At 42.6% G+C, this 14961-nt stretch overlaps 1 protein-coding gene across 19 annotated transcripts in view; it reads left to right on the forward strand.

Annotated features, from left to right (window-relative positions):
- Positions 1-14961, forward strand: part of CLOCK (clock circadian regulator) — a 1126282-nt gene that overhangs the window by 802115 nt on the left and 309206 nt on the right. The gene's annotated exons all lie outside the window — the stretch shown is intronic.

Raw genomic sequence — 14961 nt, forward strand, 5'->3', positions numbered from 1 at the left:
TTATTGGCCATTATTGGCCACCGTTTTTTTATATTTTTGTTCCGAAAGGGTCTTTTAGGTCTAATCTGACTCCTCGCCTTCAGTTTTGTTCCACGGCTAGCGTAGTCTCTGCCATCACCTAAGGGGTCAGTGGCTTACCAAACTTGGGTAAGCACCACTGCAATTTGCAGGCTATAGTTAATTGGATTTTAATCCATGTCATGTTTGCTGCATCACTTCACCTGTGTGTGACCTGTTTGTTTCAAAGTGTATCTGTCGTGCAATTCTGCACGTAGACGGACATGCTTGTTTTCACCTTGGCATGAATTTACTCTGCTAACCGCATCTACACATTCAGTATGGGTATGACTATTGAATAACCACAAGGTGCTTTTAATATTGAATACCCACAATGTTTTTGTAATTTTCTTTGTGTTTGGGTTTTATACATCCCCTGGTATACTTTATTGTGAGTAATTGTACTTTCTGTGACTGGAGTACTTCCTGCTAATACTACACTCACTTTCCCCCATCACTAGTAGATTAGGTTTTCAGTTCTGAAGAATTGCCCTGATTGATAATGACACTTGAGGCAAGAAACATATCGACCTTCATACACACTGTTTTAGGAGCTGCATGGGATCATTGGTTTTAACCATAACAAGATAACCCATACATTAAGTTTATCAGAGTACCTCTTGGCTATTTTTAATTCACACCAATCTACACACACCTAGAGCTCCTCCACGCTACACTTCACATCGACATCTTATGCTCAAAATACCTCCGGTCCGTTGGGCCCTGCAGCGCTGGCTCAATGAGTAGCTGCCCGATGGTGAATCATGACACCCACCTGGGTGTATGAGAGCTCTTTCTTCTGAGAAGTCAGAGTCCCTGATCTGCTTTCTCAGTCCGGCCTAGTTTTCGCTTTCTTTTTCCAACCCTTTCCTCAGGAACTACACACTGGTTGTACTACATAATATCTTGGGGAGCTTGCATGCTGGGCCTTAAAGCGCGACTAGTCCCTCTTTGCGTTTATCATTTCAGTATCTACAGCCAATAAGGAACTTGCTGTTCTTGTGGATAGGTTATCCACTATGGTGGATAATTTTCAAATCTTGTGAACATTTAAGATTACACAGCACCGAAAATGTCTCCCACAATTTCAGCGTCATTAGTACCTCACCACTGGTGTAGATTTTGTTTCTCACACAGGATTATTCAAATGTTCCACACAATAAATATTTGGGAAAACTACACCTAAATACCATGTACCATACCAGCCTTAGGGCAATTTGAAATCAGCAGCATCCCCACAAACAAACAAAGTAAACTCCAAGAATGACAGGAATAATAGCATTGGAAAATCCCTTTCAATAAAACAGACTTAACAGAAGGTATGTGTTGCAACACCATATATGGTGATAGGTAATTCGCTCTGTGGCTGACGCAGATAGCTGCTTACAGACATAACAGTCCTTTGCATACATTGTGTCAGCATTCATAAAGTAATTTAAAATAGGCATTAGAACAATAATTTCCTCCAGATGCATGCAAAACTTTATAATCTAATGCGTGCAAACTATTATATGTGGGATTCAGGATCTTGGGGGTAACTACGCATAAGCTCAACTACTGTGGAAAATGTAGGTGAAGATAATCCTACAAGGAGAATGATTAATATTGCAGAATAACAAACAACACCCCTACTAAAATGTAAATGCCTCTATTTGTATTATTAGTTTCCATGACTTCTCCAGAATTAGACATTTGAGTAGAAATTAGCAGCAAACAGAGTCTTCTCTGTATGTTCCTAGTTGTGCAAATGTCAAACAAAGTTCAAATGATGTGCAATGAAATTATGTGCAAAGTCTTCGTGAGACTTCCCTATCCCTACTCCATCTTCTTCTAAATGACACCCTTACGCTGCTTCTGCTGCCTCAGGCTTGTGGAATCTTCCTAGTTCTTTTTAAACAATGTCCTTTTTATTATGTACAAATCAAAGTTCAGTTCAGACGATTATGTCAATATTCTTTCAAATCAATTAATTGAATGAGTGTGCAAGTTCAAACCCAGTTCCCAGTTCAAGGTGCAATTCAAGTTTACAGAGGCTCAACTGGGATCTCACTTTTGTCTGTCAAATCGCTAGTTTCCCCTTCACGATCATTATCGCCAAAATATGTCCATTGAGGGCATGAATACCTCTGACATGGCACTCTAGCAATTGTATGATGGAACCACACATGCTGGAACAACGAATGCCATAACAACGCAGTCGGAACCACGACTGCGCCGTTTCCACACATCCCTTTACAACGAATTTTGTTGGGAAAAAGTCTGCTCAGTGAAGGCATATGTGGAAATGGCATGCAAAACGACATGTGTGGTTCTGTCATGCAACCCACCCTGAGGCCTAAAACTACCCCCACCCCCTAATACCTAAACTAGCCCAAGTTCCCCCCCGCCTGGAGCCCTAAAAAAACTCTCTCAGCCCCTTACCCCTAAAAACTAAAGACTAAAGTACCGCAAACCCCCCCACCCCCCCAGACCGTATAAAAACAACTACCCTGATCCCCCCCATGCCTGTCCCAAAAAATAAACTACGCCGACACCGCCCACCCGCCCTGAACCCTAAAAAAATAAAAAAAACAACCCTAAAAACTAAACTACTCCAACCCCCACCTGCCCTGAGCCCTAAAGAAAAACTACCCGATATCCCCCACCACTTAACATTATTCATTGCTAGGATAACCAGGTACAGTCTATGCCACCTAGGCTCCGGACACATTTTCCAAACGTGTTGCTTCACCAAGTCGCAGTCACCAGGGCTGAGGTCATGGCACTGCTCCAGACATGGGGGGGACAGCAACAGGTTCAGCCTGGCAGAACACAGTAGGGACCTCCTCAGCTAGTCCCTTGTAATAGTCAAGAACCATGTCATCCATAATGTTCACAAGTGCATTTGCAGGCAGTCTCAATGCTCTCCCCATGATTATTTCATGAGTTGACAATCCTGTTTTCATGTCAGGAACAGTGCAAAGACTCACTAACACGAGAAAAAACATCTGACCACTTCAGAGATGTTGATGCACACACACTGGCCAATCTGGTAGCAGAGACGAAAGCCACAGGTCAACTCACATGTGCGTGTATCAGCTTTCCATTCTCTTACGCCACGATGCCAGAAGCCTCTGGCCGACAACTGCAGTGTAGTCTCTGCTCTACTTGTAATACAGAATACAACATTCTCAGGACCTCATAATTAAAATGAGTTCTTCAGTCTGACTCCAACAAAGTCAGGAAACCAGACCTAGATATCAACTCTCTCAACAACAATCTGGATACTGTCAGACTGTCATTTCTCCAGGTTGGGTCAGCCTCCACCCAATGTGAGAAGATGCACAAAATAACCAGGACATATCTCAGCCTGTTGCACACAGGCATTTCAGGGAAGTCAATCTGCATTCTGTTGAATGGCCCTACTGATCTTCCTATATGGCTCAATGTCACTGAAGTTCTTTTTGTTATGTTCATCTGTTGACACACAACAACATGGCACGATGTTTCAGTCACCAGGCTAAATCTTTGGTTAAACGAATGTTGTGAGAATAACTTGACCATGGCATCCTTCCCAATATGTGCGGGTCCATGAAAATGCCTTACCATTCGGGATAGCATGCTGTCAGGCAACACCGGTTTGCCATCTACAGAAACCCCTATATCACCCTCTTTCGTCACACATCCTGCTCGGATCTAAACCTGCTGTTTTGCCCCTGACACTTCCTCCTGCAATCTGTTCACTTCCTGCCAGGTACCAGTTGTTGACAACAAAAGTTATAGTTGGTCTTACCTTCAGATTCATGTGCATATTCACCATTGAATGTTCGTGACCCAAGAACACAGTATCGGGCAACTTCATCAGCATAACAGTTGCCTAGTGCCACATTCGTCTCTACTGCGGTGAGCAGAACACATCACAACTACAATTTTTAGTGTCAGCTGTAGTGCTTCAAGCAATCTCATAACATGCTCACCGTTGCAGATTGGGGATCCAGATGATGTCAGAAATCCTCTTTGTGACCATAACTGTCCAAAGTCACGAATAACACCAAAGCCATACTGACTATCTGTAAATATAGTCACTTTCACCTGTTTAGCGACACAGCAAGCTTTAGTAAGAGCTATCAATTCAGCCACTTGTGCAGAGAACAACCCTCAAAGTCAGGAAGTGAACAGACTCAAATCCTTTTATGAGACCAATATATTTTCCTGAAAAGTCCTGTACCTCAGAATTCGCCGTATCCCTAAAATCTGGTGTTAAATCCTCAGCTGTCATTATGGGGTACAAGTCAATTGCTGGCGCTTGGCTCATCAGTTTAAAGCCCACGTCTCATCTGTTTAAAGCCCACGTCTTCATCCTAGGTTTGTAACTTTACGCCTTTCAGGGTGCAGTAGATAGTGCAGTTTACCTTGCATAATAAATCACGTTCTAGTAAGCTCACAGGACTCGAATCACACTCGACAAACTGGTGATTCTGCTCCAAGGACCCTATTTTAACAGGTTATTATTTGTTACAGTGTTTGTCATTTGCTTGCTTGCAACTCCTACAACTTGTATTTTGTTTCCAGAGATGAGTAGGTTTGGAACCTCTACTGCTCTACCAGCAGATCGTGTAGCACCTGTATCAGTCAAAAATACAGCGAGGGCCACTGTGGTCTACCTCCAAGACTGCACCAAGGACGCAATATTCCTCCCTCCACAGGTACCGTCATTGAGACTGATCAGAAATTTAGTAGTCAAAGGTATCAAACCTGAAAAACTGCTGGAATGGGTTCTGACTTTGGAAGGAATTTTGGTTTTAAATTTGGAACCTGATTTCAAGTAAATCGGGGACAGTTTGCATTTTGCTGCAGCATTGGAGCTTGTGCAACTTGCATCACTGGAGCTTGGAACACATTAGAATTTTGCATTCTCGGTCTCGGGACATTCTGTGGCTATACAGGGTTATTACTCTGGGGCTGTGTAAACTTTGAATTCTAAACCTGGTTCTCAGTCATCACTTTCGGGATTATGACAACATTCCCACTTATAGGGCCCTATATTATTGCAACAATGACAACAATTTGATCTCTTCAAAGTAGCTACCTCTATTTCAATAATCGGGTCAGTTGGAACACCACAACCTCTACCTTGTTGCGGGAACCCATTTTCAGCTTGCATCACAGGAGCTCCTTGCTAATATATTCCTTGCAGAGAACAAACATTCCCTTCAAAAGGTTGACTCTGACTTCCTCTCTGTGCTGCTTCCATTTGTCCCGCCATCAGATTCTGCTTCAATTGCTTCTGCTTCAGTTCCACTACTTTGCTACAATATTTTGCATATCTCAGGATCTCAACATCTGATTTATTCTGCCAACAAATCAATTGCTTTTGAATCATCAAGCTAATCTCAGCTCTCATACCCTTCACAAAGCGGGACACAAAATTTCCCATGTATTTATCTTCGGGAGCCTCCATTCCACTGTGCTGCTCAAACACCTGTAACAATTTCTCATAATAAGCATGCACCAACTCTTTGGACTCTTGAGTCATCCTGTCAATCTTAACGCAATCAGTCTTTAGCTAGTATCTTCTCTTTCAAGAAGGTTATCACCTGTTGATACTTTTTCATCATCAACGATGAAGGGACATGTATTTTCGGATTTCTCGGGGGTTCCTTTTCTGGCCACTCTACAGCCACTTTACATTCTACCCATAAGTCATTATGTACCACAGTGTCGAAGAAGGTATTCAAATTCACCCACAAGACATCTGAAATCTTCACAATGCACTCAAACTGTTTGTACCATTCTATTGGTTTTTCTCTCAATCTTGAAAAGTCATTGGTAAATGACACAATATCACTTCTACTCCAAGGCACATGGACACCTACTCTACCAGGCATTTCCCTCAATGGAAAATTTGAAGCGCCCATTCCATGTATTAGAGACTGAGGTGGCGCTCCCTTTGGCTTCTTTTGATCTTTCGTCTTCTTCCATCTGCCTTCCCACTAATCTAACTCAGTCTAGTTTTGCATGCAGCTAATTAATTCCTAATTAATTGCTTAATTTGCATTTTAATTCTCAATGTTTTAATTAATCGGGACAGAATTATTTATTTGCCTGATCCTGAACCTTCACTTTCTCTTATGGGCCCATTGAAGGATCTAATCAAATCATCTACTCCTCGGGTATTAACATTATTCTGTACTTTAGGGGTACTGGAAACCATCCTTTCTCTTAGACTTCTATTAATGACACTCTATGGTGAATTCCAAATAGAGTTCTCAAAATTTTGCGATTTTGGAACGGAGGCTCCGACAGGAGTGAATACTGTCAGATTCATGGTTGTTGCTGGAGAGCCAACTTAACGGGTATTTACCTAAGTCAAGACTAAAGAAGTTTTTCCTATTCCTGGGATCACAAGAGCTTTTGCTAAAATATCTACTCCAGTATGGACTGTCAAAGTAAGTGTTGTAGCTCCTGATGACTCTGATTTATACAAAGGAACTATAGGACCAATTGTAACCAGAACAGGAGACTGTAGCTGGGGATTTGGGAACAGGGTAGTTAACAGGTACACTAATTGCTGAACACTCTGCCATCAGGATCAGATTGGTATTTACTAGAGTGGTGGCTATTCCAGCGTTTACACTGGCAACTGCATTTCTTTGGTGTGAGCCACATTATGTGGAGGTGGACGCGTTGATAATAGCACATCTAGGAGATCATCACTAGAATCAATCACTGTCTTCTCCTAAACTCTATGGGTTTCCTGTTTCTTCCTTTTATCCTTTTTTCTTTATTTTTTCCTGATTCTTTACTCGTCAATGCAGGGTATAATATAGTTTCCTTTATCATATCAGTCCTTCACCACTGTTGTTCTGCATCCCATCTAGCATCAGGACAGCTACACATTGCCTTTCCGACTCTTCCCTGATATTTCTCCCTTTCCCTGACATGAGCTGTGTGCTGCCAAGCATTAAGTGCTTCAAATTGTGCAGATCTAGGAGGTGGCTTCATTTCATACAATACCCTTCTTAGGTTTTCAACGATTCGCAAATTAAATGTGCCATAGCATGGAAACATCAATGCACCCTCTGTCTGTGTTCTTAAGCCACTGACCGGGCCAAATACATGTGTGAAGGGCCACATTTATGGCCTTATAGTGACCTGGTGTGTCTTGGGATGGTGATCCCCCCTCTCCGCCAGGTATTCTCACATATCACCTGATCAAAATTCATATAGCCTTAAAAAAAACATTTTTCAGCAATAATGTCGGTTATGCCAAATAGGATACATTTTCAAACAAGGAATATACTCAACGTGGTCCTTCCCACTCCTTGCAGCAGCTTACCCTCCTTCAAAATTCTTTGCTAACATTGCAATACAAGCACAATAACAATGCCAAGCAAACCCAGATTTAAGGGAAAATTACTGTGCGTGATGCTGCGCCAAATTTGGCAGCGTCACACACGTCATTTTCACAAAGCAGGGATGCGCCGTATTAAATAGAATTTGGTGCACCCCTGTGTTGTCCCCTGCACCCGGCACTTAATTTTCTGCCATGCGCCAACGCAGCAACCCGAGCACCACAGTGCAAGGATGGCTGCGTTGAGGGGGAAATTGTTTTTGTGGAGGAAGGAACACCTTCCTGCACAAAAGCAATCTTAAGTGGTGATTTGCTCTTTCTATGTGAGCATAGAAAGAGCACAAAACGAGGAGAAATGAAAGCATTTCTCCTTGTGCCATGCTAACGCCACCCCTGGGCTGGCATTCGATTTTGGCGCTGCCTCAGGTTTACGAAAACCCGTAAATCTGGGACAGCGTCAAAGTGCAATGGGTGTTGCTGTGGCATGCCCATTGCAACACCCATTGCATGCCCCTTCCACGCAAAGTGCTGCGTGTAAAGGGGCTGTATTTACAAGGTGGCATTAAGCCACAAAAGGTGGCTTAATGGCATCTTGTAAATATGGTGCAGTGCATAGCGCCACTGGGGTGTCAATAAAAGTGATGCTCCGGTGGCGCAAGGGGATCTTAAATATGCCCATAAGTGTTTAGCAAGAAGCTTCACACTTGCAAGAAGCATAGAGGTCTGTACCCCTTGAAAATCTAAAGGAATCTGCCCTAACTTCTAACAGGCTAGGATTAATTAAAACAAACAGAACCTTCAACATCAATCCTATCTCTTCCCACCCTACCAGGAACCAATCATGTCTGCTCCTGTGGTGTGCATTTGCAGCATCACCTGAATTTCTCATCTCACAGAACTTGGATAGTTACTGCAACCTTGAGCATCCCCTATTCCTAATACGCAATGAATAGGAGACTTCAGCTGCTCATTAGGTCTTCACATCTCGTCCCAGGATTTATTTTCTTAGAACTCACTATCAACAAAACGAATTCATATAACAGTACTCCTTTTCTCTAGCTAATGAAACCTTGAAGCACACCTGCACAAGAAAGAACATGCTAATCAAGCAAAATACATTTCACAATTAAGGCCTTTCAGCCAGGGTAACTAAACATTTAACGTGCATTTCGAATAAATGATTATACATGCACACATATAACTTTCAAAATAAATGCAAAATGTGAATAAAAGAAAATGCATTATAACTTGAAGAGTAAATATGAAAAATTAATACATGTAAGCATTATAAATTAACATTAGTACACACCTTATAAAGCTTCAGACTTTCAGTGGTTACATTTCATTAATGCAATACCGTGTTCACACGTGTTAATATTATTTAAGGAACACAGTAAGAATAATGTGAAATGTAACTGTGTATTTCAAAGATTTGGCCATTTTTCATTGCACATACTGCCAACTGTCATTGGTTCTATCTGCTTTTCGATTTCTGTCTGTAAGTTTACAGTGTAATTTGCTCTTTAATATTTCTCACTGCCATGTTTCGAAAGTCATTATAACAGTTTATTTCCTCCACTGTTTTATGTAACCATATCGCGGTTGGAATAGAACTTGTAACAGGGATTGTCTTTTCAGTTTTTTTTTTATCTCTGCCTTTATTGGTAAATGATAAAACCACCCAGCATAACGCAGAGTGCCACGTTTCAGAGCCTTACATTTCTAAATGTACCTTTTCACATTCACTAATGCTCTCAAAATGGAAGGGAGTGAGCAGTCAAATGAGAGATTGTGTCCCTGAAGTAAGTTGACTTGTGGTGTATTGTGAAAGATGTTTGCTGCTTTCTCAGCAATATTTTCTGTAGGTCCTGCCCTTGTTATATTTGTGCTAAGCTGGTGATTTCGGTTAACACCCTCTCAAAGTCTGAGATTTGGGCTCCTCTGGAATTTATCATCTCACTTTTTTCCATTTTCAGTGATTTTTCAGTTGGTAGAGTGGTATTCAAAGATATGACTGATTAATTTTCTGTTTCTAATGGAGTTTTTGAGCCTCACAAATGATTTCCTCCATCTGTTATAATGAGACAGTTTGGCTACTGCTAGTCAATTATCCAAGCAAGCTCAAGCACCTTTGTATTAATTGAAAACAAGGTTTATCTTGGATGATGTAGCATTCTAACAGAGATCGTAGTAATGAAATTGACTAGCTTGGAATTTTTTTTCAAAGTCTACGGATTTTTTTGGGATAACTTAGACGAGGATAATTATTCACTTAAACACTTATCTATGTCAAGGGTGGCTTCTGCAGGTGGATCACCCGATGTATCTTAAAAGTATCAGCCAGGCCATTATGCTTGCACATCTTTGGTAAATGTTCTACCTCGTTTATCTTGTTCTAATTTTCAATGTCATTATTACTGAATGCACTATTGCTTGGCCCGTTATAGGGTGTTCGTGCATATGTCTCAGATGCTAGACAGAGTTACTTTAATCTAGCTCATGCTGAAGCCGAAACGGCAAGTGACCTGCCCCTGACTCTTTTGGATAGTATGATCTGTCATTTTTGTTTTTTTTATCTCTCTTCAGCGATAGCGTTTCAGAAAAGTTTGAAAGCTTAGCCAGATCTGGAAAGCAAGATAAGTTCTCTTTTAATTTCTGTGCCTCTCCTACGGCCCGTTCAATTAGAACGTTAAATACCCTAATTTGGTATCAGTGGTAGCCACATGGGAGACTGGAGTTTGCACATCTACCTGCAATTATAAAATGCCTGATGAAAGTACAAGTGCTCTACTGTCACTTCAAAATTATGCATAATTTGTCACCGAAGATCCGTTGCTAACGATCACCCTACAGGATTCGAGTTAATCGGTGTAAGATCAGGTTACAAACCTAAACGTTCTTTGACAGTGCTACATTGCGACTGTACAACATCTAGAGTAAGCAGTCTTACAGTGAAGACTGAAGACATGCTCTTTATCCTTGAGGGCAGTGTTTTAGTGGGTTAACAGCGAATTATTCACCATGTGCAAACCCAGTTTTTCTGTTGTATTTGTACCACTCCAGTGCTTTGCCTTGGAGCCTGACTGCAATCAGTCATTCGTCACCTACCCTTCCTCCAACAAATGTCTCAAATGCAGTGTAATATTCACAGTAAGCACATCTGCTTTGATTTATTTTATTACTGCTCTGATTTCAGGTATTATTTTTGTTTTGCGCCTTACTGGCGCCGGTTAAGACACCGGTCCAGATCTCTTTGGTTTTTACCAAATACTTTAAAATGTTAACAAAGCATGTTTGGCAGACTAGTTCAGTTCCCATCTCCTAAGATAGTGGTGTTTAAATCCTGTCTGTGTTGCTTTTCAAACCCTGGAATATTTGCATATGGTGCTTGGGCCTGATCATAATCCATTCGGTGTAACTCCTGTATCTCCATGAATCTGAATGCCATCAGGTAGCAAGAAGCCTAGGTATTCTACGCTTGGGCCTGTAACAGACCCCTAAATGTTCCCATCCCCTTTCTTTGGTGGTTATCCTGACAAACCACGACCTTCCAAAGGGTCCTTTAACAAGAGCAGTATTACTCATAATTGTGGATAAACTTTCATGTTCCCTGGACTGTCTTAGATTTGATGGCACTTTTCCCTAATGTCTGCATCTTCCTTTTCTTCCTCTGGGTCCATTTCAGTTTTTAAAAGGCTTTCACTGGATTGTCTCAGGATGGGCTTTTCTACAGGTCATGTTGAATTTCTTCAGGGCAAACCTTTCCAGCTCCCAAAGGTGGTCCCCAGCCTTTGGGCCCTGGGATTCCAACGACTCTGGCCCTGGTCCTGCTGAACTTAAAGCCTTTGTAGGCTCTGATCTTAGTGCTTATTTTATGGATGCCACCCCCATCTTATTACAGTGGCAAAACTGGCTTTTGATGTTGTTTCTGATGCTACTGTCAGAGCCATACTCTACGCTAAGTGAACCATTGAAGTTGGAGGAAACATTTTGACTAGCTACGGAAGTGGTTACAGCTTGCTTTGAAGACCAGACTCTTGCCAACCATGGTCTCAAATCCCAGAGATTTCCATGCAGTTTAGATGGACTTGATATGCCTAACCTGAATTGGTTGAGATGTATGATTGCAAGGCTGATAAACATCTCCCTCTTTAGCATACATATTCTGGGCTTTACTTGACCCTCAGAATGCCAGTGGTTTTGATACATCTTCAGAGACATTCCCTGTCATTTATGTAACCTCTTTCTCAGGATCTTTTTTCACAACCCTTGTGTACAAAGCTGAGAAGCTTAAATTGCCCCTGCCATCTTTGAAATCCATTTTCCTTAGACATCCAAGCTTCCCTAATGGATATTCCCTCTGATAGTGAGAGGATTTTAGCATGTTTACTGGGACTGGTCTCCAGGACTGAACAAATTTACAGGAAAACCATTGTTTTTTTGGGTTTCCAAGAGGCCAAACTGTGCGCAGCAAAAACTTTCCAAGGAAGTTCACTCTTGAAAACAATTCTTCCTCTCATTTCGTGTGATAGGGGAATTTAAGGGTTGACAGCAGCAGCTCCAGTCTCCCCATTTCTCTTCTAGTTCTTCAGCCTCAGAGCCATTTTGAGTTGCCCCTCGTCATAAATATCTGACTGTGGATACTTTATTTTTTTGGAACAATGGGAGTCCATCACCTGTTGATCCACAAGGATTATGCCTTCCCATTTCTAGCAACTCCTCTGGAACATTCACCAGCTGTGTTAGGAAGTGCTCACCAGCCAAGGCCTCGATAATGGAGGCAACGTTTTGATCTTGTTACAGTAAGTGATCATAAAAGTAATGACCATTAAGGGAAGGAGCATACGAATGACAGGGACAATGTGGTCTCGGCAGTGCTGCCTTTTTCCTTTAGGACCACTACACGGGTCTTTGGTAAGGCACAGTAAGTGGTGGCGCTCTTTCTCAGAAGGAAAATACAAAAAACGTAAGGGATGGAATGCTTGAATTAATCTAAGCCACTGTTAAGTACTCGGGCTGCACCCCAGTACCTTGTTTTTTACTCACCATAACATGTCAGATTAAACCCAGCCATATACAAATGTGTCTTAATACTGCTCCAATAGGAACAGTTCAGCCCAAACCACCAAGTCAGGTCCTCTCTGAAACGGAACACAAGCAACAGCTAGCCTGTAATTTTCCTAAACATAAACATAATTTGCCGGTTTGCTATCAAAAATCTAGACCTATCGGCTTTAACACAGTTTGAATATCTAAGAATTAATGTTTTAACATGATTGTCAATTTATCAGTTTATTCCAGGTTGCCAACCAATCAATCAACCAAAATCACAAAAGCTCCAACACGCACAACCTTACACAGAAGCTCAGCCCTGGAGCATTTTGATTAACACTCCAGCTTCTACCAAAAGCACTAATGCTTTTTTCCAGGAGACGTAGTGTGCCTTTTTTCATTCATCAGTTTTTATGTAGCAGGTCCCATCTAGACACCCATTCTTCTGTGTATACATTGAACTAGCCTTACTCTTATTTCTGATAGACACTTCTAACTGCAAATTCCTCACCCTGTGAAGTGCATTGGGAAGGCCAAAGTGGAGCACAGAAAACTGAAAGCGCTTTTGACCTGCCTGAACCAGCAGGTAACACCTGTGAGACTGCCGAATGGGAATGTGGAAGTATGTGTCCTGCAAGTCCAGCGCTACTGTCCAGCATACTGGATCTAGAGCAGGCAGGACTTGGGCCAGGGTGAGCAAATTGGCCTTATCCTTCTGGAGGGTCGAGCTCTAGAATCTTTCCTTTTTCAGCACAATAAAGTGAGTAACAACCAGTCCTGATCTCTGATGCTAGCATCCTCTCTATTGCTCTGTTAGCAAAGAGAGCCTAAACTTCTCTGTGAAGTTTGGAACTATGGTCCTTAGGGAGGTGTTGTGGTATGGGTGGTATGTTCAGAGGATGGGACAGAAAGGGCAGGGAGTATACGTCTTATACAGTCTGTAGCACCAGTTAGTCTGATGTGATGCTTCGCTATTCGGGGAGGTTAAAGATAACATGGCCTCCTACCCAGTGATTGTGTGCTTCCAAGGACAATTTAAAGCAGTTTTGCATTAGCTGTGGGGGAGGGGTTGAGGGTGGAATAGTGTGTTTCCCCTTTGGGCCTGAAAGTTGTCAGCCAACTTTCTGGCCTTGCTCTTGAAAGCCCCGTATTGTGTTGCCTCTGCAGGTATCCCCTACTGAAGCCTTGAAAGGGGCGCTGTTCAGTAAACTGTTGTACAGGCTGAGCATGGCCAAGAGAGCGAGCAGTGACTTTGCTCTCCTTCAGTTTCTCAAGGGCCATGTCAGCCTTCTATCTGAAACGTTTCTAGCCATCAGAGGGCATGTTTATGTGGGACTGATGCAGGTCTGATGAAAATCCCATGGAGCAAATCCGGACATGACGCTTAATAACACTCTAGTGCTGACAGCCCCACCCAGGAAGTCTAGAGTGTGCTGGCCAAAACTGATGGTAAATTTTGCAGTATCTTGGCTGTCGAAGATCAGACGTTGGAGCGTTTGTCTGATATCCTCCTGGGGAACTGGCAAGATGTCCAACACTCTATCCTAGAAGGTGTGTGAATACTGTCCTAGGAGGTGGGCTGACCTCGAATGGAGGTCAAGTGGCACGGAAGGATCTGCCAACGAACCTTCAGCTGGGTGCCATTTACAACCCTTGAAGCTCGATTGGTATTCGGTGAGGCACCAAAAATGAACGCTACAACCTCCTTCAGATGTTGCATTTCATCTGCTGTGGCTGTCTGCTGAGGCAAGAGGTAAAGCGGAGCCACTTCAGAAACCTGCTCTGCATAGGAGCTCCTATGACAAGAGGTACCCGGGGCATCGCATGACTCCGAGCAATGCAATTGGCGGGACCTTTGCAATCTGTGTTTGGACTTCCTATGTTTCTTGTGCACCTTATATGACTTACCTGAACTCTTGAATCTTGATGTGGAGCAGTCTTGAGATCAGCCCTGGAAATAGGAGCACATCCACTCTCTTGATTTAGACGGAGACTGCTTCCGCAACTTCCTCTGGAATTTGGCTATGGCAAGCTTGGCTTTACGGTCTTAAACCACCTTTCAGTTCATTTTCGTGCAACAAGAGCACAACTTTGTGTTGTGCAAAGTGCCGAGGCACTAGAGTTGGACACTGTGAGTGTCCGTCGCCAGCATCCCTCAGTGACCCTGAGAACACAGCTTGAAACCAGTCATTTTAGGGCACATATCTCCGCACTGAAGAATAATTTGGGTGTTTTTCCTGAAGGTAATAGGTCGATCAGCGACAGCACTGCTAGCTCCAGGTCTTCTCCGGAAGACGCGTAAAGAAAGGAGCTGATGTCAGTGCACTGATGTGCCCCGGTGTCATATATGGAGCAGATGGGTCCAGTGCAGAGCTGGACAAAACCACCTGGCAGCGCCTGAGGGAATTGTCCAAAAGTTTCCAGGTCCATTTTGGCCCCTGAGTAAATTCACAAGGTGAGGAATCTGTGTTTAGTCTTTCCCAGAAAAGACGTTTCCCTAAGGTAAGTCACTGCACATC

Source organism: Pleurodeles waltl, chromosome 1_2 (assembly GCF_031143425.1).
Source record: "Pleurodeles waltl isolate 20211129_DDA chromosome 1_2, aPleWal1.hap1.20221129, whole genome shotgun sequence".
Taxonomy (NCBI): domain Eukaryota; kingdom Metazoa; phylum Chordata; class Amphibia; order Caudata; family Salamandridae; genus Pleurodeles; species Pleurodeles waltl.